Source organism: Pseudorca crassidens, chromosome 14 (assembly GCF_039906515.1).
Source record: "Pseudorca crassidens isolate mPseCra1 chromosome 14, mPseCra1.hap1, whole genome shotgun sequence".
NCBI lineage: Eukaryota > Metazoa > Chordata > Mammalia > Artiodactyla > Delphinidae > Pseudorca > Pseudorca crassidens.
In genome coordinates, this window is record NC_090309.1 from 19,132,608 (window position 1) to 19,160,070 (window position 27,463).

Consider the following 27,463-nt stretch of genomic DNA (forward strand, 5'->3'; position numbering starts at 1 on the left):
ACTCTTAGAGCAAAACATAGGCAGAACACTTTATGACAAAAATCACAGCAGAATACTTTTTGAGCTGCCTCCTAGAGAAATGGAAATAAAAACAAAAATAAACTGTGGGACCTAATAAAAGCTTTTGCACAGCAAAGGAAACCATAAACAAGCTGATGTTTGTAAATGAAGCAACTGACAAATGATTAATCTCAAAAATATGCAAGCAGATCATGCAGCTCAATATCAAAAAAACAAACAACCCAATCCAAAAATGGCTAGAAGACCTAAACAGACATTTCTCCAAAGAGATACAGATTGCCAACAAACAAATGAAAGAATGCTCAACATCATTAGTCATTAGAGAAATGCAAATCAAAGCTACAATGAGGTATCACCTCACATCAGTCAGAATGGCCATCATCAAAAAATTTACAACCAATAAATGCTGGAGAGGGTGTGGAGAAAAGGGAACCCTCTTGACCTGTTGGTGGGAATGTAAATTGATACAGCCACTATGAAGAACAGTATGGAGCTTCCTTAAAAAGCTAAAAATAGAAATACCATACAGCCCTGCCATCCCACTACTGGGCATACCCTGAGAAAACCATAATTCAAAAAGAATCATGTACCACAATGTTCATTGCAGTTCTATTTACAATAGCCAGGACATGGAAGCAACCTAAGTGTCCATTGACAGATGAATGGCTAAAGATGTGGCACGTATATACAATGGAATATTACTCAGCCATAGAAAGAAACAAATTTGAGTTATTTGTGGGGAGGTGGATGGACCTAGAGTCTGTCATACAGAGTGAAGTAAGTCAGAAAGAGAAAAACAAATACCGTATGCTAACAAATATACATATAGAATCTAAAAAAAAAAAAAAGAGGTCATGAAGAACCTAGGGGCAAGACAGGTATAAAGACGTTGACCTACTAGAGAATGGACTTGAGGGCATGGGGGGGGAAGGGTAAGCTGCGTCAAAGTGAGAGAGTAGCATGGACATTTATACACTACCAAATATAAAATTGATAGCTAGTGTGAAGCAGCCACATAGCACAGGGAGATCAGCGTGGCACTTTTTGACCACCTAGAGGGTTGGGATAGGGAAGGTGGGAGGTAGCAAGATGCAAGAGGGAACAGGTATGAGGATATATGTATATGTATAGCTGATTCCCTTTTTAATAAAGCAGAAACTAACACACCATTGTAAAGCAATTATATTCCCATAAATATGTTAAAAAAGCAAAAAAAAAAAAAACGATTAGAAGAGATCATTTAAATATGAAAATGGAACTCTAATGACTTACTGACATTTTTTTGCCATTAGAAGTCAGATTGTGGTCCCAAAGGGGAAGATTTCTTCTCAGTGTTTAACATATTACCCAGAAATTTCTGGCTTCCTGGAATTTTCAATAATAATTCCAAATCTCTTGGCAATAGCTTTCAAGCACCACAATTTCTGCCAATAAAAGAATGATCATTAAGCATGCTCTCACTTTGGTTGTTTAAGAGTCCAGCTATGGGCGGCCAAATTGTTATTATTCTGCAGGGACTGCTTGATATGAAGAGTATGTTTGAAGTGGAAATCACACGACGCTGCTTGATGCAATCACCTGATTGACTAGGTGATTATTTAATTTGGGGAAAATATTATCATAGTATAAAGACTTCATTTGGAATGAGAAAAAACTCAGTTTAAAAAGCATTTGTCAGGGCTTCCCTGGTGGCACAGTGGTTGAGAGTCCGCCTGCCAATGCAGGGGACACGGGTTCGCTAGAGAAAGCCAGATGTTCTTTTTCAGATGAAGAGAACAACTACATCAAGCTAGATAAATTGTGTTTGGTTGGAAGTCTGATCTGAAACAGGAAATATTTGTTGCCATGTGCTATGAGACAAGGAAACTACATAATAAACCATTAATTATCTTGCATTCTGTTTTCATTTGCCAAATATATACAGTGACAGTAACTTAATCAACAACATTATAATAAAGTGACCATAGAGACAATACTCACTGCTCTGGATTCAAACAGACCTGGACTTGAGTCCAGCTGCATCACCTTGATGATGTTACTCAACTTCCTTAATTCTTAGTTTCCTTGTTTTTTTTTTTTAAACCAAGAAAAATATAATAATAATACCTGTCTTCATAGAGTGGTATTAAATGAGTTATTACAGATAAAGGAATATGTGTGTTAACTTCAAAGTTCTGTAACATTTTTGAGCACTCAAAATATTATTTTATGGTGTAATAGAAGTAGCAGTATATACAAACTGAGGCTAAGGGAACTAATGATTGGCATGGTGAATTATTGGTGGCAGAAATGAGTTTTGAATTAGATGCCCAGTCTCCCTCTCCAGGGCTTTTTCTACTACATCTCATCCCAAGAAAAAAGCTCATCTCTGAGCCTTGACTATTTCATGTTCCAATATGATCAGGACCTATCTGGCCTCTTCAACCATGAACTTCCTTTATAGTCTAATAAAAAAAAATGACACAAGAAAATAGAGGCAAGCAGTAGCAGCAAGTCAGGATTTTACCAAAGAAAAATGTAAAATCCAGTTAGCTATTATTGCTTTCAATTTGCCAGTTCATTTTTTAAGTTCTCCAACTGCTTCCAGCATGTGATATACAATCTTCATCATGAATTGTTACATTTGTGTTTGTAATGTTACTTTCAAATTCAATTTTACTCAATTGCATCCAAAAATTTTACAAAAACAAACCAAAAAATGGGTTATTTAAAATAACGCAGAAGGAAAATTCAGAAAACAAAAAGACCTCTTATTTAAGCATTTATATACTCAAATATTTATTATCTTAACCAGCAGCTAAACAACCTAAAAAGATCTAAAAGGGTTTATAATCTGAATACTCACATTGGCCAATCTCAACTGCTCCTAAGTGTCTTCTGATAATTTTTGGAGTGATGCACCTGGCTTGCTAGATAAGAAGTGAATCAATGAAGGTGTGACAGACAGATTTTATGTTAGCCACAGACCTGGATATTAATATTATAGAAATTTCTTTGGCTGGAAGTGGAGGGATGAGGCAGAAAAAGAAGTCAAAGACTTTTGAAGCATAAGAAGTATTATTGTTGAAGTGCCATTGTTGCCTTTGAAGTTGGGAGAAGGAAGGAATCTACTAGCCAGGAAATGCAGACATCCTTAGAAGTTGAAGACCCCCCACTGCATCCTCCCTGGGCCAACAGCCAGCAAGGAAATGGCACCTCAGTTCTATAATCACATAGAACTGAATTTTGCCAACAACCTGTGTGAACATGGAAACAGGGTTTTCCCCAGAGTCTTTGGTGAGAAATGCAGGCTAACACCTTGATTTCCAAGCAGAGGAATTAGCTGAACCCACTGGGCTTCTGATCTGCAGAACTGGGATATATAAATGTGTCTCATTTTAAGCTGCTAGATTCATGTTAATTTGGTACAGCAGCTCACAATATAGATCTTTAAATAATGTCTTAACCCAGTTCTGAGGACCCTACTAGAGACAGGTAAGTTTCCCTTCTCAAGCAGTAAAGTACACTCCCCCAATCACATGCCTTACCTGGCTCTTACATTCCAGGCCACCATACACCCACCCTAATATACCCATGGTCAGGTACCAGACAGCCAGGGGTAGATCCTGTGTTACCTGCTGTAATTATTCAAATAAGCCTATCCTAAACCTGTTTGCCTCACCCATTTCTTCTCCAGGAAACCACAACAAATGTGCTCGTCAACAGTTCCCCTGTATCTTTTGCCATCTCACCAATCCCTGTGCTTCCCCTGAGAGGTTCTGTGTGGTATGCTATGCTCTCCCCAGGCAACTGTGAGTATTTTTTTGATTATGGTTTTCTCTGGGTATATGCCCTGTAGTAAGATTGCTGGGTCATGTGGTAGTTCTATTTTTATTTTTTTAAGGACTCTCCATACTGTTCTCCATAGTGGCTGTATCAATTTACATTCCCACCAACAGTGCAGGAGGGTTCCCTTTTCTCCACATCCTCTCCACCATTTGTTGTTTGTAGAATTTCTGATGATGGTCATTCTGACTGGTGTGAGGTGATACCTCATTGTAGTTTTGATTTGCATTTTTCTAATAATTAGTTATGTTGAACGTCTTTTCATGTTTTTGTTGGCCATCTGTATGTCTTCTTTGGGAGAAATGTCTATTTGGGTCTTCTGCCCATTTTTTCATTGGGTTGTTTGTTTTCTGGATATTGAGCTGTGTGAGTTGTTTGCATATTTTGGAGATTAATCCTTTGTCAGTTGCTTCATTTGCAAATATTTTCTCCCATTCTGAGGGTTGTCTTTTCATCTAGTTTATGGTTTCCTTTGCTGTGCAAAAGCTTTTAAGTTTAATTAGGCCCTATTTGTTTATTTTTGTTTTTATTTTCATTACACTAGGAGGTGGATTGAAAAAGATCTTGCTGCAATTTATGTAAAAGAGTGTTCACCCTATGTTTTCTTCTAAGATTTTTACAGTGTCTGGCCTTACATTTAGTCGTCAATCCATTTTATTTTTGTGCATGGTGTTAGGGAGTGTTCTAATTTCATTCTTTTCCATGTAGCTGTCCAGTTTTCCCAGCACCACTTATTGAAGTGACTGTCTTTTCTCCATTGTATATTCTTCCCTCCTTTGTTATAGATTAGGTGATCATAGGTGTATGAGATTACCTCTGGACTTTCTATCCTGTTCCATTGATCTATATTTCTGTTTTTGTGCCAGTACCATACTCTCTTGATTACTGTAGCTTTGGAGTATAGTCTGAAGTAAGGACACCTGATTCCTCCAGCTCTGTTTTTCTTTCTCAAGATTGCTTTTGCTATTCAGGGTCTTTTATGTTTCCATACAAATTGTAAAAATTTTTGTTCTAATTTTGTGAAAAATACCATTGGTAATTTGATAGGGATTGCATTGAATCTGTAGATTGCTTTGGGTAGTATAGTCATTTTCACAATAGTGATTCTTCCAATCCAAGAACATGGTGTATCTCTCCATCTGTTTGTGTCATCATTGATTCTTTTCATCAGTATCTTATAGTTTTCTCAGTACAGGTCTTTTGTCTCCTTAGGTAGGTTTATTTCTACCTAAGATATATTATTATTTTATTCTTTTTGATGTGATGGTAAATGGGATTGTCCCCTTGATTTCTCTTTCTGATCTTTCATTGTTAGTGTATAGATATGCAAGAGATTTCTGTGTATTAATTTTGAATACTGCAAATTTACCAAATTCATTGATGAGCTCTAGTAGTTTTCTGGTATTAACTTTAGGGTTTTCTTTGTAGAGTATCATGTCATCTGCAAACAGTGACAGTTTTACTTCTTCTTTCCAATTTGGATTCCTTTTATTTCTTTTTCTTCTCTGATTGCCAAGGTCAGGAATTCTAAAACTATGTTGAGTAATAGTGGTGAGAATGGATATCCTTGTCTTGTTCCTGATCTTAGAGGAAATGCTTTCAGTTTTTCATCATTGAGAATGATGTTTGCTGTGAGTCTGTCATATATGGCTTTTACTATGTTGAGGTAGGTTCATTCTGTGCTCACTTTCTTGAGAGTTTTATCATAAATTGGTGTTGATTTTTTTGAAAAGCTTTTTCTGCATCTACTGAGATGACCATATGGTTTATATTCTTCAATCAGAATGGGAGAAAATATTTGCAAACAAAGCAACCAACAAGGGCTTAATCTCCAAAATATACAAACATATCATGAATCTCAATATCAAAAAGACAAACAACCCAATCAAAAAATGGGTGGAAGACCTAAATAGACATTTCTCCAAAGAAGACATACAGATGACCAACAAACACATGAAAAGATGTTCAATGTGACTAATTATTAGAAAAATGAAAATCAAAACTACAATGAGGTATCACTTCACACTGGTCAGAATGGCTATCATCAAAAAATCTACAAACAATAAATTCTGGAGAGGGTGTGGAGAAAAGGGAATCCTGTTGCACTGTTGGTGGGGATGTAAATTGATACAGCCACTATGGAGAACAGTATGGAGGTTCCTTGAAAAATTAAAAATAGAACTACCATATGATCCAGGAATCCCACTTCTGAGAGTATATCTGAAAAAAAACATAATTCAAAAAGATACATGCACCCCAATGTTCATTGCAGCTCTATTTACAATAGCTAAGACATGGAAGAAACCTAAATTTCCATCAACAGAGGAATGGATAAAGAAGATATGGTACATATATATAATGATGTAGTACTCAGCCTTAAAAAAGAATGAATTAATGTCATTTACAACAACATGGATTGACCTAGAGATTGTCATACTGAGTGAAATAATCAGACAGAGAAAGAGAAATATCATATGATATTGTTTACATATGGAATCTAAAAGAACAAAAAAGGATACAAATAAACTTATCTACAAAGTAGAAATAGAGTTACAGAAGTAGAAAATAAACTTATCGTCACCAGGGTATAAGGGAGGGAGGGATAAATTGGAAGATTGGGGTTGACATATACACACTATGTACTATATATAATGTAGATAACTAATAAGGACCTCCTGTATAGCACAGGGCACACTACTCAATATTCTGTAATGGTCTATATGGGAAATTAATCTACAAAAGATTGGAGATATATATATATATATATATATATATATATATATATATATATATATATATATATATAAACTGATTCATTTTGCTGTACACCTGAAACTAACACAACATTGTAAATAAACTATACTCCAATTATTTTTTTTTTTAAAAAGGCGGATTCACACCAAAGTTTGTTTGTCACTGTTTTCACTGACTTCAGCTTCTCCTTTTCCTCCCCTTCTCCCACCATATTGAGGAGTAAGGGAAAAAGAAGAAAATGCTTCAATAAATTTAACAAATATGCCAAATATACCAAAGTGATTTAAAGAACCATAAAAAAAAAAAAAACATTCTATGTGCAAAAGCCAGGCAACTGGACCACATATGTTTTCTAGGATTTCCTTTTCAGTTCCCAGAGGGGCTCCTGTTTGCTTCAACTGAAATCACAACCTCAGGCAACTGAGATGTTGCCAGCCGTTTGCTATTGTTTTGGAAATGCCCTAGGGGTAGGGTTCAACTCCTCATGAGCTGAGCTTGGAATCAAATCAAATTGCCACTTTGTGTGTGAGAATAGAAATTTACCAGAGAACTACAAGTTTGAACAAATATTGACTATGCCCTAGAGATGGTACTTTGAACAGATCTCCAAAAGTGGTCAGATATCTGGTGTCCAAAGTGCTGTCTGATTTTGCTAACAGTAGCACTGGAAGGGGCGGGAATAGCCCTAAGTTAAAATGTCCCAGACCCTGCTATTTTACCTAGGTTCAGTAATTTTCCAAGGATAGAAAATTTTCAGTTTATTCTATGGATTTTTTTTCAATTGCCAGATGTCCAAAATGGTTGATTTTAGTTGTTTTGTTTTTACTTTTTTGTTTTATACAGAGGACAAGTTCACCTACTCCTCATCCACAATTCCAGAACTGATTAAACATTATTTTTACATTTGCATTAATCTCTTCTATATGTTTGCTGATTTTTCATTTATTTTGTCTGTCAGTGATGGAAATGTGTTAAATATCTTGCTATAATGATAGATTTGTTTCCTTTTCCTAGTTCTGTAATTTTCATCAATTATGAATATAGTTATGGCAGCTTTAATTTGATTATAATTTCCATAGCATATATTTTTCGATTCTCTCAGGTTTATGCATAATTAAGACACAATGTTTCTTTACAACAGGTATCTGGATTTTAAAATATTTATCTATTCTGACAATTTTTCTCTTTTAAGTGAAACTTTTGGCTCATTTACATTTATTGTAGTTAAACTATCACATTTAGGTTATCTCTATCACCATTTTTTGTGCTATTTGCACCCTTTTTTAAAAATTTTTCTCCTTTCTTATCCTAATTTTCTTCTTTTTTACAAATTTTTCATACATTTCTCTCCATTAGTTTGAAGGTTATATACTTTATTTCTACTATTTTAGTATTTTGATGTGCACATTTAATTTATCATACCCACAATTTAATCTTCATATTTTTCATGATCTGAAAAATATTACAAGAATTGTGAAACATTTCAACTAATAATTACTAAAAGTACATGGTATTGTTATCATTTTAGATCTGCATTGTCATTTTTACTGAAGATTATACTTTTGTCTTATACACTCAAATTTTGTTGAGGTTTATCCATAGGGTCACCATTTTCTTTGTTCTTCATTAGTTTATGCTTCTCAGATATTCCACCTAAGACTGCTTTCCTTCTGTATGAACAATAATCTTAAACTTTCTACTGGTTGGTAGAAAATTGTATATTTGTCTGAATAAATCTTTACTTTGCCCTTGTTACCAAAAAAACTGTTTTGTCAGATATAGAATTCTAGATTGACAAGAATATTAATATATTGATAGTATCATTCTTGGTCATCTGGTTTCTATTATTTTTATTGAGAAGATAGCTAACAGTACAATTTTTAGCCCTTGTAAGATACTCTTTCTTTTCTCTCTGGCTGCTTTAAAGTTATTTTTTATTTTGATGTTATACTGATTAACTATGATGTATCTTGATGGGGATTTGTTTTTATTTCTCTTGATTAGGATTTTTGGCTTCCTGAATCCATGATGTTGAAGTCTTTTATAAATTCTTGGAAATCTTTGTTTTAAACTGAATTATGTCTCCCCAAATTCTTATGTTAAATCCCAACCCCCAAAGTAATGGTATTTGGAGATGAGGCCTTTGGGAGGTAATTAGGCTTAGATGAGGCCATGAGGGTAAAGCACTATGATGGGATTACTGCCCTTATAAGAAAAGACACCAAAGATGTTTTCTTTATATCTCTCTCTTCCATGTAAGGACACAGCAAGAAAGTAGCTCTCTACAAGACAGGAAGAGAGCTCTCACCAGAAATCGAATTTGCTGGTGGATTAAAGCTTAGACGTCCCAGCTTTTGAATTGTGAGAAACAAACTTCCATTTTTTTAAGCTATCTTACCAATAGTATTTTCTTATGGCAGCCCAAGCTGAGCAACACAATTGTAAATCATTAATTCTTCAAATATTTCTTGGCTCAAAAATTTCCCTCTACTCTTCTATTTTTTTTAATTTCTGTCTCACTCTGCTACTCTCTAGGTATTTTTGTACCCAAATCTAACTTACAGTTAGTAATTTTTTAGTCACTAACCCTGTCCAATGTATTTATTTTAATTTGGTTATATTACTTTTCAGCTCTAGAATGTTTGATTATTTTGTGAGTATAATTTACCTTTACTCTTAGTTTCTGATCTTTTATTTGGTGTGCAATTCCTTTTTTTAATTTAAGTATATTAACAAATTCTGATATTTTCTCCACTTGATAGTCACAATATCTGTTTTCATACATTTCAGCACTAATTTATTTTAACATCTTTACTGGAGTATAATTGATTTACAAGGTTGTGTTAGTTTCTGCAGTATAACAAGGAATCAGCTATATGTATACATATGTCACTATATCCCTTCCCTCTTGCACTTCCCTCCCACCCTCCCTATCTCAGCCTTCTAGGTGGTCACAAAGAACCAAGCTGATCTCCCTGTGCTGTGCAGCAGCTCCCTACTAGCTATTTTACATTTGATAGTGTATATATGCGAATGCTACTCTCTCGCTTTGTTCCAGCTTATGCTTCCCCCTCCGCATGTCCTCAAGTCCATTCTCTACATCTGCGTCTTTATTCCTATCCTGCCACTAGGTTCATCAGAACCTTTTTTTTTTTTTTAAGATTCCATATATATATGTGTTAGCATATGGTATTTGTTTTACTCTTTCTGACTTTCTTCACTCTCTATGAGAGATTCTAGGTTCATCTACTTCTCTATAAATAATTCAATTTTGTTTCTTTTTATGGATGAGTAATATTGCATTGTATATATGTGTCACATCTTCTTAATCCATTCATCTGTTGATGGACACTTAAGTTGCTTCCATGTCCTCGCTATTGTATATAGTGCAGCAATGAATATTGTGATACATACCTCTTTTTTTTTTTAACATCTTTATTGGAGTATAATTGCTTTACAATGCTGTGTTAGTTTCTGCTTTATAACAAAGTAAATCAGCTATACATATATCCCCATATCTCTTCCCTCTTGCATCTCCCTCTCTCCCACCAGCCTTATCCCACCCCTCTAGGTGGTCACAAAGCACTGAGCTGATCTGTCTGTGCTATGCAGCTGCTTCCCACTAGCTATAGGTTTTACATTTGGTAGTATATATATGTGAATGTTATCTCTCACTTTGTTCCAGCTGACCCTTCCCCCTCCCCATGTCCTCAAGTCCATTCTCTACCTCTGTGTCTTTATTCCTGTCCTGGCCCTAGGTTCATCAGAACCATATATAAGTATTTTTTTTTGCAGATTCCATAAATATGTGTTAGCATACGGTATGTGTTTTTCTCTTTCTGACTTACTTTACTCTGTGTGACAGACTCTAGATCCATCCACTTCACTACAAATAACTCAAATTCCTTTCTTTTTATGTTTGAGTAATATTCCATTGTATATATATGCCACATCTTCTTTATCCATTCATCTATCAGTGGACACGTAGGTTGCTTCCATGTCCTGGCTATTGTAAATGGAGCTGCAATGAACATTGTGGTACATGACTCTTTTTGAATAATGGTTTTCTCAGGGTATATGCCCAGTAGTGCGATTGCTCTGTCATATGGTAGTTCTATTGTTAGTTTTTTCAGGAACCTCTATACTGTTCTCCATGGTGGTTGTATCAATTTACATTCCTACCAACAGTGAAAGAGGGTTCCCGTTTCTCCACACCCTCTCCAGCATTTATTGTTTGTAGATTTTTTGATGATGGCCGCTCTGACTGGTGTGAGGTGATACCTCACTGTTGTTTTTATTTACATTTCTCTAATGATTAGTGACGTTGAACATCCTTTCATGTGTTTGTTGGCAATCTGTATGTCTTCTTTGGAGAAACGTCTATTTAGGTCTTCTGCCCAGTTTTCGTTTGGGTTGTTTGGTTTTTTTTCATATTGAGCTGCTTGTATATTTTGAAGATTAATCCTTTTACAGTTGCTTCGTTTGCAAATATTTTCTCCCATTCTGAGGGTTGTCTTTTCATCTTGTTTCGGGTTTCCTTTGCTGTGCAAAAGCTTTTAAGTTTCATTTGGTACCATTTGTTAATATCTGTTTTTATTTACACTTCTCTAGGTGGTGGGTTAAAAAGGATCTTGTTGTGATTTATGTCATAAAGTGTTCTGCCTATGTTTTCCTCTAAGAGTTTTATAGTATCTGGCTTTACATTTAGATCTTTAATCCATTTTGATTTATTTTTGTGTATGGCATTAGGGAGTGTTCTAATTTCATTCTTTTACATTTAGCTGTCCAGTTTTCCCAGCACCACTTATTGAAGAGTCTGTCTTTTCTCCATTGTACATTTTCACCTCCTTTATCAAAGGTAAGGCAACCATATGTGCATGGCTTTATCTCTGGGCTTTCTATCCTGTTTCATTGATCTATATTTCTGTTTTTGTGCCAGTACCATACTGTCTTGATTGCTGTAGCTTTGTAGCATAGTCTGAAGTCAGGGAGCATGATTCTTCCAGCTCTGTTTTTCTTAGTCAAGATTGCTGTGGCTATTCGGGGTCCTTTGTGTTTCCATAAAAATTGTGATTTTTTTTGCTCTAGTTCTGTGAAAAATGCCATTGGTAGTTTGATAGGGATTGCATTGAATCTTTAGATTGCTTAGGGTAGTATAGTCATTTTCACAATGTTGATTCATCTAATCCAACACATGTTATAGCTCTCCATCTGTTTGTATCACCTTTAATTACTTTCATCAGTGTCTTATAGTTTTCTGCATATAGGCCTTTTGTCTGCTTAGGTGGGATTATTTCTAGGCATTGTATTCTTCTTGTTGCAACGGTAAGTGTGAGTGTTTCCTTAATTTTTCTTCCAAATGTTTCATCATTAGTGTATCGGAATTCAAGAGATTTCTGTGCTTTAATTTTGCATCCTGCTACATTACCAAATTCACTGGTTAGCTCTAGTAGTTTTCTGGTAGCATCTTTAGGATTCTCTATGTATAGTATCATGTCATCTGCAAATGGTGACAGCTTTACTTCTCTTTCCTCATATGGACACTTTTATTTATTTTTTTCTCTGATTGCTGTGACTAAAACTTCCAAAACTGTGTTGAATAATAGTGGTGAGCATGGATAAACTTGTCTTGTTCCTGAAATTCGTGGAAACGGTTTCAGTTTTTCAGAATTGAGAACAATATTGGCTGTGGGTTTGTAATATATGGCCTTTATTATGTTGAGGTGGGTTCCCTCTTTGCCTACTTTCTGGAGGATTTTTGTCATAAATATGTGTTGAATTTTGTCAAAAACTTTTTCTGCATCTATTGAGATTATCATACGGTTTTCATCCTTCAATTTGACAGTACAGTGTATCACATTGATTGATTTGCATATGTTGAAGAATCCTTGCATTCCTGGGATAAACCCGCTAGATCATGGTGTATGATTCTTTTAATGTGTTGTTGGATTCTGTTTGCTAGTGTTTTGTTGAAGAGTTTTGCCTCTATGTTAATCAGTGATATTGGCCTATAAGTTTCTTTTTTGTGACACCTTTGTCTGGTTTTGGTATCAGGGTGATGCTGGCCTCATAGAATTAATTTGAGAGTGTTCTTCCCTCTGCTATATTTTGGAAGCTTTTGAGAAGGATAGGTGTTAGTTCTTCTTTAAATGTTTGATAGAATTCACCTGTGAAGCCATCTGGTCCTGTGCTTTTATTTGTTGGAAGAATTTTAATCACAGTTTCAATTTCAGTGCTTGTGATTTGTCTCTTCACATTTTCTATTTATTCCTGGTTCAGTCTTGGAAGGTTGTACTTTTCTAAGTATTTGTCAATTTCTTCCAGATTATCCATTTTTTTGGCATATAGTTGGTTGCAGTAATCTGTCATGATCCTTTGTACTTCTGCAGTGTCAGTTGTTACTTCTCCTTTTTCATTTCTAATTCTGTTGATTTGAGTCTTTTATCTTTTTTTTCTTGATGCTTCTGGCTAATAGTTTAACATTTTTTTTTATCTTCTCAAAGAACCAACTTTTAGTTTTATTGATCTCTGCTATTGTTTCCTTCATTTCTTTTTCATATATCTTTTATCTGCTCTTTATGGTTTCTTTCCTTCCATTAACTTTGAAGTTTTTTGTTCTTTTTTCCCTAATTGCTTTAGATGTAAGTTTAGGTTGTTTATTTGAGATTTTTCTTGTTTCTTAGGTAGAGTTCATTGCTATAAACTTCCCTCTCTGAACTGCTTTTGCTGCATCCCAAACTGCTTTTGCTGGACCCATAGTTTTCAGTTTCATTCATTTCAGTTATTTTTTGATTTCCTCTTTGATTTCTTCAGTGATCTCTTGGTGATTTCATAGCATACTATTTTGCCTCCATGTATTTGTATTTTTTACCATTTTTTCCCTGTAATTTATATCTAGTCTCATAGTGTTGTTGTCTGAAAAGACAATTTATATGGTTTATTTATATGGTTTCTATTTTCTTAAATTTACCAAGGCCTGATTTGTGACCCAAGATATGATCTATCCTGGAGAATGTTCAATTAGCACTTGAGAAGGAAGTGTTTTCTGTTGTTTTTGGATGGAGTGTCCTATAAATATGAATTAAGTCCATCTTATTTAATGTATCATTTAAAGTTTGTGTTTCTGTATTTATTTTCATTTTGGATGCTCCGTCTATTGGTGAAAGTGGAGTGTTTAAGTCCCTTACTATGGTTGTGTTACTGTCAGTTTCCCCTTTTATGGCTGTTTACATTTGCCTTATGTATTTAGGTGCTCCTATGCTGGGTTTATAAATATTTACAATTGTTATATCTTCTTGGATTGATTCCTTGATCATTATGTAGTGTCCTTCTGTGTCTCTTGTAATAGTCTTTGTTTTAAAGTCTATTTTGTCTGATATGAGAATTGTTACTCCAGCTTTCTTTTGATTACCATTTGCATGGAATATCATTTTCCATCTCTGCACTTTCAGTCTTTATGTGTCCCTAGGTCTGAAGTGGGTTTCCTGTAGACAGCATATATACGGATCTTGTTTTTGTATCCATTCAACCAATATGTCTTTTGGTTGGAACATTTAATCCATTTACATTTAAGGTAGTAATCAATGTGTAAGTTCCTATTATCATTTTCTTAATTGTTTTGGGTTTATTTTTGTAGGTCTTTTCCTTCTCTTGTGTTTCCTGCCCAGAGAAGTTCCTTTATCATTCCTTGTAAAGCTTGTTTCTGTGGTGCTGAATACTCTTTTTGTTTGTTTGTTTTTTTGTGGTACATGGGCTTCTCACTGTTGTGGCCTCTCCCATTGCAGAGCACAGGCTCCAGACACACAGGCTCAGTGGCCATGGCTCATGGGTCTAGCCGCTCCACAGCACGTGGGATCTTCCCAGACCAGGACACGAACCCGTGTCCCCTGCATTGGTAGGCGGACTCTCAACCACTGCACCACCAGGGAAGAGCTGAATACTCTTAACTTTTAACTTTTACTTGTCTGTAAATGTTTTAATTTCTCCATCAAATCTGAATGCGATCTTTGCTGGGTAATCTTGGTTGTAGGTTTTTCCCTTTCATCATCTTTTTTTTTTTTTTTTTTGCCATACGTGGTCCTCTCACTGTTGTGGTCTCTCCCGTTACGGAGCACAGGTTCCGGATGCACAGGCTCAGCAGCCATGGTTCATGGGCCTAGCCGCTCTGCAACATGTGGGATCTTTCCGGACTGGGGCACAAACCTGTGTCCCCTGCATTGGCAGGCAGACTCTCAACCACTGTGCCATCAGGGAAGCCCTCTTTCATCACTTTAAATATATCCTGGCACTCCCTTCTGATTTCTATAATTTCTGCTGAAAGTTCAGTTGTTAGCCTTATGGGGATTCCCTTGTATGTTATTAGCATTTTTTCCCTTGCTGCTGTTAATAGTTTTTTTTTTTTTTTTTTTTGTATTTAATTTTTTATAGTTTGATTAATATGTGCCTTGGAAAGTTTCTCCTTGGATTTATCTTATATGGGACTCTCTGGACTTTGTGGAATTGATTGACTATTTCCTTTCCCATATTAGGGAAGTTTTCAACTATAATCTATTCAAATATTTTCTCAGTCCCTTTCTTTCTCTCTTCTTCTTCTGGGGCCCCATAATTCGAATGTTGATGCATTTAATGTTGTCCCAGATGTGTGTGAGTCTGTCCTCAATTCTTTTTATTCTGCTCTGTGGCAGTTATTTCCACTATTTTATCTTCCAGGTCACTTATCTGTTCTTTTGCCTCAGTATTCTGCTATTGATTCCTTCTAGAGAATTTTTAATTTCATTTATTGTGTTATTCATAATTGTTTGTTTGCTCTTTAGTTATTCTAGGTTCTTAAGTATTTCTTGTATTTTCTCCATTCTATTTCCAAGATTTTGGATCATCTTTACTATCATTACTCTGAATCCTTTTTCATGTAAACTGCCTCTTTACTCTTTATTTGTTAGGCCTGTTAGGTTTTTACTTTGCTCCTTCATCTGTTTCATATTTCTCTGTCTTCTCATTTTGTTTAACTTACTGTGTTTGTGGTCTCCTTTTTGCAGGTTGCTGATTTGTAGTTCCTGTTATTTTTTGTGTCTGCCTCCAGCGGGTGAGGTTGGTTCAGTGGCTTGTGTAAGCATCCTGGTGGAAGAGACTGGTGCCTGTGTTCTGTTGGGTGGGGCTGGATCTTGTATTTCTGGTGGGCAGTGTGTCACATCCAGTGGTGTGTTTTAAGGTGTCTATGAACTTAATATGATTTTAGGCAGCCTCTCTGCTAATGGGTGGGGTTGTGTTCTTGTCTTGCTAATTGTTTGTCATGGAGCATCCAGCACTGGAGTTTGCTCAACATTGGGTGGAGCTGGGTCTTAGTGTTTAGACAGAGATCTCTGGGTGAGCTTTCCTTGATTTATTTATTTATTTATTTATTTATTTTATTTTATTTTATTTTTGTGGAACACGGGTCTCTCACTGTTGTGGCCTCTCCCACTGTGGAGCACAGGCTCTGGACACGCAGGCCCAGCGGCCACGGCTCATGGGCCCAGCCACTCCGCAGCATGTGGGATCCTCCCAGACCGGGGCACGAACCTGCGTCCCCTGCATCGGCAGGCAGACTCCCAACCACTGCGCCACCAGGGAAGCCCTCCTTGATTTATTTACATGGGGCCGGGAAGTCTCTGTTGGTCCATTGTCCTGGACTCAGCTCTCCCACCTCAGAGGCTCAGGCCTGACACCTGCTGGAGCACCAAGACCCTGTCATCCACAACATTCAGAAGAAATGAAGGGAAAAAAAAGCAAGAAAAGGGCTTCCCTTGTGGCGCAGTGTTTGAGAGTCCGCCTGCCGATGCAGGACACATGGGTTCGTGCCCCAGTCCGGGAAGATCTCACATGCTGCAGAGTGGCTGGGCCCGTGAGCCATGGTCACTGAGCCTGCGCATCCAGAGCCTGTGCTCCACAATGGGAGAGACCACAACAGTGAGAGACCCACATACCACCAAAAAAAAAAAGAGCAAGAAAAATAAAATTAAATAAATAAAAAGAAAAATAATAAAAATTTAAAAATAGAAATAAATCAGTTCCAGACAGCAAACCTCAAGGCTACATATGGTCCCACAGTCTACCACTTCAATTTTGGAAACATTTGTTGTCTGTTTAGGTATTCCACAGAGGAAGGGTTCATCAAGTTAATTGTGGGAATTTAATCTGCTCCTCCTGATGCTGCACAAAGAAATTTCCCTTTCTATTGTTTGTTCGCACAGCTTTTGGTGTTCAGCTTTGGTTTTGGCCCCACTCCTGCATTTATGTTGCCCTCTGGCATCTCTTCCCCATCAAGACAGGAGTGGTGTTAAAGCAGTGGCTGATTAGGGCTCTCTTGCTCTATCAGGCCAGGGAGAGGGAGATGTATGGTAGTCATAAATGGAATGTGGAGCAAGCCTTCAGCAGCTGAGTCCAGGCTCCTGGGGTGTGGGGGGTGGGTGGTAACCTGTGTTTACACACAGGATTCTTGTTGTCTGTAGCAGCAGCATTAGCATATCATGTCCAAATCTGGGGGCTGAGCTGATAGCCATGGCTCGTGCCAGTCTCTGGAGCTCACTTAGGTGGTGCTCTGCCTTCTGTAGGTACTCGAGAAAGGAATCCCCTCTCCTCACGCAACCTGAAACAATGGTGTCTTGCCTCTTTGGAAGGTCCAGACTTTTTCCCTGACTCCCTCCCAGCTAATTGTGGTGCACTAGATCTCTTCAGGCTGTCTTCACACAGCCAACTCCAGTCCTCTCCCTGGGATCTGAACTTTGAAGCCAGAGCCTCAGCTCCCAGCCCCCACCCACCTAGGGGGTGAGCAGACAAGCCTCTCAGGCTGGTGAGTGCTGGTCGGCACTGATCCTCTGTGTGGGAATCTCTCTGCTTTGCCCTCTGCACCCCTGTTGCTGGGCTCTCCTCCATGGCTCCAAAGCTTCCCCCCTGCCCAAACCCTGTCTCCAGCAGTGAAGGAGCTTCCTAGTGTGTGGAAACTTTTCCTCCTTCACAGCTTCCTCCTAGAGGTGCAGGTCTGTGCCTATTCTTTTGTCTCTGATTTTGCTTTTTTCTTTTGCCCTACCCAGGTATGTGGGGATTTTTTTTTGCCTTTTGGGAAGTCTGAGGTCTTCTGCCAGTGTTCAGTAGGTGTTCTGCGGTAATTGTTCCACATGTAGATGTATGTTTGATGTATTTTTGGAGAGGAAGGTGATCTCCACATCTTACTCCTCAACCATCTTGAAGGTCCCCTTCTGATTTTTACTATTTTCTTTCTTCTGATTGCTTTTTTCCCCTTCTTTTTCTAAGTTCTTGAGATGGGGGCTTAGATTATCGATTCTAATTTTTCCTCTTTTATAACGTATGCATCTAGTACTACTTCTTTTCTTTTCAGCTCTGCTTTAGCTGTGCACCACAGGTTGTGACACATTGTATTTTCATTTTCTTTATGTTCCATATACTTTAGAATATTGATTCAGAGCTCCTCTTGGAGCCATGACTGTTTAGAAGTGGTTTTTTGGTTTTGTTTCCAAGTATTTACACATTTTCTGTTATCTTTATTGGCTTCTAGTTTGATTCCATTGTTGATGGGAACATACTCTATATGACTTTTTAAAAATTTTATTCAGGTTTTTAATGGCCCTGAATACTATCTATCTTGGTATATGTTCTGTTATCATTTGAAAAGAATGTATTGTTCAGTAGAGTGATTATATTTCATGTGATTATTGATATATTGAGACACAAGTCTTACATTTTATTTTTGTTTTCTATTTGTTCTCTCTGTTTTTTTTTTCCAATGTTTTCTTTTTAATGCCTTCCTTTCAATTACATAAACATTTCTTTGCATTCCGTTTAGATTTCCCTATAGTGTTTTGAGGGTTATTTCTTACAGTGTTTAATAGAGGTATTATATTTTATATATACCATATCACAGTCTACTGGTGTCACAGTCTTACCAGTTTAAGTATAGAAACCCTATTTCCTTCATGTCTCTTTACTCTTCTCATTTACCATATAGTTTCTTAAATATTTTCTCAACATACACTAAGAGCAACATCAGATGATGTTATAAATTTTTTGCATCAAGCATCAAAAACTATTTTAAAAACTCAAGAGAAGTCAAATCTACTATATTTACCCATATTTTTGTTACTGTGTTCTTTCTTCCTTCTTGATATGTCCAAGGTTCCTGTTTTTATTGTTTCCTCTCTGTTTAGAGTTATCATTTAGCCATTCTTTTAAAGTAATTCTATTGGTAACAAATCTTAATTGTTCTTCATCTGAGAGCTTCTTGATTTCTTCTTTATTTCTGATGGATATTTTCTAGAATGGAATGGACTAATATATACTAACAAATGTAAAATAGATAGCTAGTGGGAAGGAGCCACATAGCACAGGGAGATCAGCTTGGTTCTTTGTGACCACCTAGAGGGGTAGGATAGGGAAGATGGGAGGGAACGCAAAAGGGAGGTGATATGGGATATACGTATATGTATAACTGATTCACTTTGTTATAAAGCAGAAACAAACACACAATTTTAAACCAATTATACTACAAAAAAGATGTTTAAAACAAAAACACAAACAAAGGATTCCAGAGTGTCCATTCTTTTCTTTCAGCACCTGAAAAATATTGTTCATTTCTTTCTGGTTTCCATAATTTCTAATGAGAAATGTACTGTCATATAAATGTTTTTCATTTTTCTCTTATTGCTTTAGAAAATTTTTATTTTCTTTTTTTCTCTTATTGCTTTAGAAAAATTTTATTTTCTTTAGCTTTCTGAATTTTGACTGTAATGTGTTTTGGTGTGGATTTCTTTGTGCACATCCTGTTTGCATTTGCTCATTTTCTTAAATTTGTCCATTGATATATGTTGTAAAATTTGGAGAGTTTCACATTATTTCTTCAAGAACCTTTTCAGCCCCAATCTCTTTCTCTTCTTCTTTGATTCCAAGATACATCCATGTTAGAGTTTTTAATATAGTTCCACAGGTCCCTGAGGTGCTATCAATATTTTTCATGCTATTTTCTCTCTTTCTTTTGTTCTTTTCCAGTTCACTGATATCTTTTTCTCTGCCTCTCTATTCTGCTGTTGTATTCATCTACTGAACTTTCTATTTTGATTATTATATTTTTCAGTTTTGTAATTTCTGTTTAGTTCTATTTATCTTCTATTCTTTGATTTTCTATTTCTGGACTGACACTTTTTTTCTGATTTACTGCAAGCATGTTTGTAATTTCTCATTGAGATATTTTTACCATAGTGCTTTAATATATTTGTCCAATAATTCTAACACCTGTCATTTCAGTGTTATATCTATCTTTTTTTTTTTCAATCAGTTTGAGATTTAGCAGGTTCTTAGAATGAGGAGTGATTTTCAGTTGAATCCTGATCATTTTTGCATAATGTCATGAAACTTTTGATCTTTTTTACACTTTCTGTTTTAGCTGACTTTTTCTGACACCACTCTGGCAATGAAGAAAATTGCCTTCTCATTATTAACAGGAGGAGATAAAAGCTCAGATTCTCCAGTTGGATACTGAGGACACTTAAGGGGAGGGTATTCCTCACTACTGTTGAGTGGGAGTGAGAGTTCTGGCTGCATGTGGTCTCCACTGACACTGTGGTTAAGTTGACTTAATAATTACTAGGCAAGGATGAAAGTCCTCACTCTCCACTAGGTCTCCTGTGACATCACTCCACTGGGAATGAATGTGGTCCTTGTTACTGATGTGAGTGTAAGTCTAAGCATCTACATGGTTTCTACTGACCCTCAGTGTGTGTGAGGTTGTTACTGCTTAGCAGGAATGAAGGTCCTGACTTCCTACTTATCCTACTCTGACCCCAATCAGAGCGATTTTGGCATACTTTATTAGAGTCTCCTAAGGGCAGAAACTTGGGCTTCCCATGTGATCTGTGTTGTCATAGGTGCAGGTGAGACTGTAATAGGGAAGAACAAATCTGACTCCATATTAGATCTGTTCCTTTTACTTTAAACTTTGGACTCTGTTTCCTGTACTTAGTCAGGCTGCCTTGCACATTTTGTAAAAGAATGTTTCCTATAGCCTGAAATATACAGATAGCCTATTCTCAGGCTCTGACCTTTGAAAGTCCATTCATATGGATATAAAAATTTGCAGAACAAAAAGTAACATTTGTCTTGTTGGAGGTTTATAGAGACGTCATAGCCTGACCTATGTGGACTGCTGCATGAACAAAAGATTCCTACACCAAGAAGTTTGTGACACCTATCATGCACCTTCTTCACCTTGCCTTTAAAAGGGCTTTGCTGAAACCCTTGGAGGAGTTCAGGGTTTTCTGAGCATGAGGCACCTGTCTCCTTGTATGACCATGCAATAAACCTTTCTCTGCTCCAAACTCTGACATTTTGGTTTGTTTGGCCTCACTGTATATCAGGCACAGGAACTTGTGTTAGGTAACAAGAGCACAGTTTTTTTTCTGTGATGTTTGGTTGGAGTAGAGAAGATGTGGTCTAAGTGTTTTCTGTCTTGCTGAGCTACTATTTTCCTGGTTCTTGACTAGAGAGTTTAGACTTTTGTTTTTCCTTTTTTTTTTCTTTTTGGCCTTTGCCCATTAGTGTTTCTGGGTTGCTAGCTTCTTCTGCTCTAAGTCTGGGATGAGTGAGGCAAAAAAGAAATTTCAGGAAATTCACCACCATGTCATTCCTCAGGTTACAAGTTCCCTAGGAGGTCTCCCTGCTTCTTTTCACTTTTCAGAGTCTTCTTATGTTGGGTTTATATATAATGCCCATATATTTAATTGTACTCAGGAAAATGGGAAACATATATCCACTCAATTTTCCTGAAAGCAGAAGTTTCAGATTGAGTGTTTTATATATTTTATTTCCAATATTGAATTATTTATATCTCTTTTAAAAATACTTTTATAGGTTACCATTGAGTTTGTAATATACATCTTAAATAATGACAGTCAACCTTCAAATAATATTACCACTTCATGTATAGGATAAGGACATTATTAACACTTGACTCCAATCCCCTCCATCTATTTTTTGCCAATATTATATCAATGTACTTTACCTTTTACATATTATATAAACATACTGGCTATTGATAATCTTTTTATTTTAGGCAATCATTCTTTAGAACAATTAAAATACAAAAAATAATATTTTATTTACCTTAATTATGTCACTTAGAGCACTCTTCCATGTCTTTGTGTAGATGAAAGTTGCTCTTTGGTGTCATAGTCTTTCTGCCTAGAGAACCTCATCTTAACATTTCTTAGAGAGCAAGGATGCTGGCAGTGAATTTTTTCTGTTGTTTGTTTATCTGAAAAAATAGTATTTATCTTTTATATGTTAAAGGTATATTTGCTGGTGGAGAGGGTCCCCCCTAACCCTTTTTGGACTTTAAAGACATTACTCTGTTGTCTTCTGATTTTCATAATAATTTTAACAAACGTTATAAATAATTTTAATTGTAATTCTTATCTTCATTCCTCTATATATGTGTCTTTTATCTCTGATTACCTTCCAGATATTTTATTTATCTTTAGTTTTCAAGAGTTTTCTTAGGATATATATGTCTGTATGTGTGAATGTGTCTGGGTGGATGAGGGGAAGATTTATTTTGTTTAGTCTTATGTAAGATTTTTGGATCTATTGCTTGGTATCTTCATCTCTGTTACAGTGTTTTTATGTCTACCATTTATATATTATTTTTTATTATAGTTTCTATCTTTCTTCTGAAATCCCCCACCTGTCCATTCATATTATACGCCTTTTCTACTAGCGCCTTTAACATATTAATCGTAATTATTTATATTTCCCATCTTAATGTTTTAATATCAGTGTAATATTTGAATCTTACTCTGTTGATTTTGTCCTTTGCCAGTGTTTTGATTTTTCCCTATTCATTTGTATGTTTCATAATTTTTGGTTTAAAGAGATATAGTTTTGTAAGGCAGTAGAGACTGAGTTAAATTTTATTTATTCTTGGAAATGGGCTTTCCTCTCCTTCACATTCTCTGCATGGAGCACTGAGTAAATTTAGTTAAAAGTTGAGCTGAGTTTGGGCTTTTTTTTTATTATGGTTTTACTCGGTGCATCCCCATTCTTCAAATTCTTCTAACATTACCTCTGTTTAGGGTAAGGGCTAGAGGATTATTTATAATGTCTTTTCAATTCTCCATTTAAATTTTCTCTTTGCTCCTTTATCACAAATAGGGTATCATTTCAAGCTCCTGGTCCTTCCCAAACAGTATTTTGGATTGCTCTTACTTGTTCTTTTCACACTTGCTAGCTTTTAGGGTTGCCTGAATGAGAGGGTCTTCACTCTTGTTCTGGTTCAGCCTCAGTCTTAGGTGGATACTATATCCCTAAGTAGCACGTGTAGGTCTTTCTCAGTGATCCTGCCCTGCCGCTAGTGGTAGGGGATCTTTAACAATCTGGCCATCTGGCCCTAGGATGTTTTATCTGCCCCTTCCCCAAGGAAAGAAGCAGTTTTGTTTGTCTGTTTTCCTTTCACCAGTGTTGATAGATATTTATCTGTGCTCTGACTGTGACAGACTTCACTGTCCTTCTCCCAGCTGATTAAGACTTTTCTTCTGTGGAGATACAGGGAAGAAGTATCCAGGCAAGGTTTCAAGCCTTCCCCACAGCAGCCACTGTTCCCTTTCCCAAGGTCTTCACCATAAGAGAAGCTCTTTGTAGTCTCTTGCCCTGTCCCCAACATTTCTCATGAGTAACTAGTGATGTCAGTGGAGAAGAGCATATGAGTTGGAGTGAATTTCTCTTGAGCTTGGAGTTTCCAGGATTTCTATACTTTCATGCTAAACCACAGTCAGCCTTCAGCTATTGGTTTACATTTATTAAAAATTATTCTTAATGACTTGTATGATGATTTGTGTCTTCCTTAGAAAACTGTCAACCAAAAAAATGCACAACCTAAAAGTTGAGAATTATGCTTTATTAGGCAGACTTACTGAGGACTTAAGCCTGGATACAGCCTCTCATATAGCTCTGAAGGACTGTTCCAAATAGGTAAGATGAGAGCCAGGATATATAGGAGTTTTTGCAAAAACAAACAAACAAAAACAAAACAAAACAGAAACAGGTAGTTGGACATCAAATGATTACTGCTGATTAAAGAAAACCCAGACATCTCAAGTTAATGAATTTAGCACTTTTCTATGTATGGGAAGATGCAAGAGTCTGGGCTCACTGAAATTATTCTTTTGATACATGCCTTAACTATCTAGGGTCAGTGTCCCTTTTTTTTTTCATCCTGAATTTCCCTCAGAGTTTATCATCTGGGTTGCTACAGTGGCTGGTGGCTTTATGACCATGACATCCTTTGTTTACTGAAATGCCAGGTGACATTCTTTGTCCACATAAGGAAGTACTAATATTAACTCTATTCTTGGAAGAGTGTCATTCTGATATTTGGGTTAGTTGATTTCTCTGTAAATTCAGCTCTCTGATGTGTTCCAGAAGGTTGTGATTTTGTAGATTACCTAACTTTTGTTGTTTTTCTAACGGTGGGAGTGAAGTTCCTTCCAACTTCCATATACTAAGACAAAGTTGAAAGTTACAGTGACATTTTAAAGTAAATTGTACAATGGCATGTGTAGCTCTAAAATATAAAGGTATACTCTAGCCAAAATTTAGAATTACAAGTAACTAAATATGAGTACAAAGATAATTCAGCCCTTAAATGTTATGTGAAGTTTAATGAATATGGAATAGTATGCTTTAGATCATTCCAGAACACCCACATTAATTAAGTGAACGCTACATATATCAAAGCTCTAAAACAATCTCAGAAGAGAAAACTTATACTATACAAGGTGTATAAAGCTCTTCCAGTGTCTTTCTGAATAGCAAGGAAAGAGGAAATCAAAAAGGGTTTGCAGACTTTGGAAGAATAAGCTGTCTCTAATTGCTAGCTAAATTCCTGAAATTAAATGAAATATGTGTAAGTTATGTACAAGGTACAAGATTGAACTAACTTCCTAGAATCTTCTCTACTTGGGGGCTTTCATTTACAGCTCTCCCTTACAAAATGTTCCCCTAAACTTCAGGGATTATTGTATCTACAGACACAAGTAGAAAAGCTATTTGGGGTTCACTTTCATAACGCTGGATGTTTTAGAATTTCTTCTAACAGAAGCAGTGTTTTTATTCTAGCAAAAGAGATATAGTGCAATTATATCCTCAAATATTTCTAAAATAAGTGAATTTTATAAAAGGAGGATAAAATGAGTCACATTTTCAATAAAACACTAACCAATCCCAGATTTTAACTAATAGTCAACATTATAAATGTTTTCTTTCAAAATCAGCCTGCACGTATCCTTGAAAAATTCTTGCCCTCGGAGTTATCTAGATATTACTACAAGAAAACAGAAAAGGAAGAGTGGAGGAAGACTACTGAAACCTTTACTTTCTTTTTAATTTATCTTTGAGAGAAGCAACTATTTTTATCTGGCTGATTTATTTGTGAGACATAAGAAAGAATCTTGTAGTGGAACATTCTTCTGAACTGGATATGAGCATCAAGGAAAACCAAAAGGGATGCTTTGGTTAAAATAAAAGCCGACCCTACTAGTGCCCTGATTGTGAATCATGGCTTTTGTGACAGATGTTGTTGTTTGAAATGATTTCCTTTGTTGATTAGCATTCATTCTCACCTGTTCTATACTGCTTGGCCCCTGATGAGCTGACCCTGAGAATAAAGGTGTTTTTGTGAAATTTTCAATTCTGTTCCCTGCCACTTGGAGTTCAAAGTTTGTCTGAACTCCATGAGCTTTCTTCATTCACATGCAACTTTTGGGCCTTTGAAATTTACCCAGTAAGAAAAGAACAAGGTTTTGGCCAGTATTAGATTAAAATCCTAGGATAATTTTGAGATCTTGTAAAACGCATTGTATACAACATATGTCACAAACATAACAGGAAGAACCCCATCTGATATCCATGACCCCTGGAGGTTGCTCCATCTGATAGGGATAGAGTAGGATAAAATGATAGGGATAGAGTAGGATTATTAAATAGTTAGATCACAAATCCCATTAGGGGATTGTAGATAGAGAGGGAACTTTAAGGGGCTTTGGGAGACCACAGGAAGTTAATGATCACTTAAGAAAGCAGGTTTGCTTAACCACAAAACCAAGCAGGCTTGCTTAGTAGCAAAATCATGCAACAGGAGCATAAGAGGAGGCCTCGAAACAATAAAACAATGATGGCATGAGACCCACATTCTGCCCACTGAGCTCAGTAAGATAATGACCCACTAGGACATGCTCTCTGCACACACAAAAAAACAATAATTTATGGAAACATGACACTTCAAAGTGAAAGACCCTCATTGTACTGAGACCTGAAATAATTTTTCCATAATACCATGACAGTCCCAGCTTTACAACGTAGGGACAAGAGAACTCCCCTGCCCAACCTGGAGGAGGAACTGATGATGGAAATGTGACATCTACTCCAGAATGAGGAAGAAGGTGGTCTTTTCCCCCTTCTCATTTTTCCTTTGATTATAAAATGTAACCCACTAAGTACTCGGGGCAGCACAACACTCGCCTGCCTGCTTGTAAACCTCACAAGCATCCTATTCTAATAAATCACTTCTTATCTATTACTTTGCCTCTTGCTATATTCTTTCTGTGCTGAGATATAAAGGAATGGAGCTCTTTGGAGCCTCCTGAAATGCCACCTAGCAGTTTCACGTCCACAGTCCAGAATGTATTAAAGAAAAATACATCTCTTATTTACATGTCTTTGCTGATTGGTTCTTTATAAGTCTAAGTATTCTGAACTTGAATAGGTTAATTTCTTATTTAGTAAAGCACCTCAATGAGTTTCAAGATATGCAGATAATGGCCTTGTCTAGAGAAAGAGACTGTTCTACTAAATAGGTTAACAAGGATATGTAGCTCTTTAACACCTGGGGGAAGAGGATAGAGGGAATCTAATAATATTATGAGAGGCTGGGACTAGGGAGTAAATATGTCTGAAGTACTTTTATGAAGAGAGAGGTCTAGTGTTAAACTGGGGGGTTTTCCTTATTGTGTACAGTTACACAATTCCCCCACCCCCATTACCCCTAAATCTTCAATAATTATCTGCTATACAATGTTACGTGTTGTAATATTTGATTAGATAAAGGAAAGGAAGACCATATTAATGGAAGAATAAAGAACAATGGTGAGAGACACTACAAACAGGAGCTAAGTAAACAGGTAAACTTAAGGGGCTCTGCTTCAGCCTCTGGTTCTCTTGTTTGACAGACAAAAAAAATAGAGACTATTGGATGGATAGCTGATGCTTATGCTCAGAATCACACAGCATATCAGTTTTCTTACAATATTTAAGGGCAGTAAGAATGGAAAGGATTATTAATAGCCAGACACTAACAGTTGTGGCAAATTCAAATGTCCCTAAAATATTTGGAATCCAAATGAAAGGTGAGTTACATATCTAGGGATTAAATGGGTCAAAGTAGAAATTTGCTGGGCTGACAAGGCAGCATGAAGTTTTCATATGCTCAAATTTTTACTGATTCACAATTGTGGTAGATATTATTTTTGGTCACCAATATTCCCAGTTGTCTTCCTTACAGGAACAAGTGGAGATTTCAATGTCCCATCTTCTTGATGTTGATCTTATCTAAATGACTTAATTTGATAAACAAAATTTAATAAGCGAAATGTGTAAGTTGAGGTATAAGCCTTCTCTTTCCCTGTTTCCATGAGCCAGGAAGTAAATATTTATAAGGAAGTAAAATCTTGATTCTTCATATGAAGCTCTGGTAACCTGGAAAATTGCCTGAAGCCTTAACATACTTTACATAAGCAAGAAATCAATCTTCGCTGTTTTAAGCCACTAC